The sequence below is a fragment of the Parasteatoda tepidariorum genome, chromosome 4, assembly GCF_043381705.1.
Source record: "Parasteatoda tepidariorum isolate YZ-2023 chromosome 4, CAS_Ptep_4.0, whole genome shotgun sequence".
Classification (NCBI taxonomy): domain Eukaryota; kingdom Metazoa; phylum Arthropoda; class Arachnida; order Araneae; family Theridiidae; genus Parasteatoda; species Parasteatoda tepidariorum.
In genome coordinates, this window is record NC_092207.1 from 99974781 (window position 1) to 99976869 (window position 2089).

Genomic DNA, 2089 nt, shown 5'->3' on the forward strand with positions numbered 1-2089 from the left:
CAAACTCAGGGTTCTCATTGTTTTAACGTTCTAGTAAGTTAAAATGCTAAATCACTTTATATTTATTTTTTGGTGTAACTGTATTTTGTTTTGAAGACATGTTTAAATACAATTAAATTAAAATTAATATGATGTAAATCAATATTAATATATGTAATTGAAATATTATATATTAAAATTAATCTATGTAATTAAATATGATCTAAAATATAAACAATAAACGCCCCCCCCCCCAAGCGGGCCGCGGTTCAAATTATCAAACGTTGACAGGTCCGCGGTGATAAAAAGGTTGGGGAACACTGTCCTAGACGACAGAGAATCTTAGAACAAAAATGTTCGAAATGCAGCAAAATTTTCAATGTATAATTATTATCTACAGCGTAAGGATATCTATATTTTATTCATTAATTAAAAGTAATTTAATGATCACAACACCTTATATTTCGTGATTATGCTGCACTTACCATACATTTTAAATTTTCATTTGAGAGAATAAAATTATAAGAAAAAAAAATGATGCTGAAAATTCAAGACTTGACTTAAATCCATGAAACGCCTCTCCATGTAACGCAAAATCGGATCAATTTCTATCTAAGAGTCCAGCAAGATGGCTAGTTTGTTCCAATACGTGATCCAGGAGCTTCCATGTCTTATGGATGGGGTTCACAAGTACAAGGCTACGGAGTTGAACATTGATGGTCGTAAACTCAGTATTGGGTCAGCTGTTCAACTCTGGTTATAAAAAAGAAAATAAGAAGAATGAAATTTTTTCATTGATTTATAAATAATAGATTTAAAATAAGATTTTACTCCAGACTGTTAAATTTGCAGGGTTGAAGCGGCATCTAGTCTAGTTTCTGTATTAATTTGTGATGTGAAAGCTAAAAAGGAGAAGAAAACAAGACAAGATGAATTACAGTTCGGAAATGAACACGAAAAAGAAATACAGTATTTGTTGAAAATTGTTGTAGAGAAAACGTATTTCTCTGCTGTTGAATTTAGTTACTTTATACAGAATTTTAAAATTAATTGCGTCACAGTGAGAAATACTATTGCAATTTTTTAAATTTTGCTCTTTTTACTTCACTTGGATGGGGAAAAAATGCATTTTATTTGAATAATTTCTTAAAAAGGACCAAAGTATTAAATAAATACCGAATTATCGAATAGATTTGAATTTAATTACAGGTTTCAAAAATTATATTTGGGTATAAAAAAACGTCTTAACTCTCGGAACACAAATGACACTTCTGCGGAACCCAAGGATTCTGTCGAACACTATTTGGGTTCCGCATCTCTGTCATCTCATTTGATTATTTAACTGAAACAGAGGGCGCATTATTTAAGTTAAATGTTTTTCGAGGTAGAACAACAAATTTTAAACTGTTTTGTAAAATAATTAATTTTGCATAAAAAGCTTTTTTTAAATAAGTAATTATTGGCAATTTCATAGCAACAGATTAACAGCTATAGATAATAAAAAATTCATTTAAGGATGGCTACATTTAGTCTGTGACCTTAGAATTCATGTAAATATATTTACAATGAGTGCATGAAATAAAGAATTATAATTAAGAAGATTCTGTAGTAACAGATTATAAGATATTACATTGTATCATATCAGGTGTTATCAGGTGTTTTTAGTGATCAGGAAATGATTGAAACTCTTACAAATTATTCGTTCTCTTTTTGGACTTCCAGTTGCAACGATGATAAATGAAATAATCAATCAAAACGTATTTGCTATTTCTGAGAAAATAAAGATGGCCCATTGTGCCTCATTCTCCCCTATAGTTCATATTATTAATAATAAAATAATTATTACAAATGGTCTATAAATTTAATATATATAAAAAAAGATTTTACCATTCACGGTCAATAATTTTTTAGATAATAAAAAAAAGGAAATTGTTTTTCGTAAAATAGAGTTTCAGGTAAATAAGAAAATAACAGCCAACCAACTATGCATACCCGTCCAATTTTTTTCCCATTTGCACTTCATCACAATAACTTTAATTTTAGTGGAAGTCCCATAGTATTACTACTAAACTCTCTTATTTAAATAGAGAACTTCACAGAAGTAACAAAC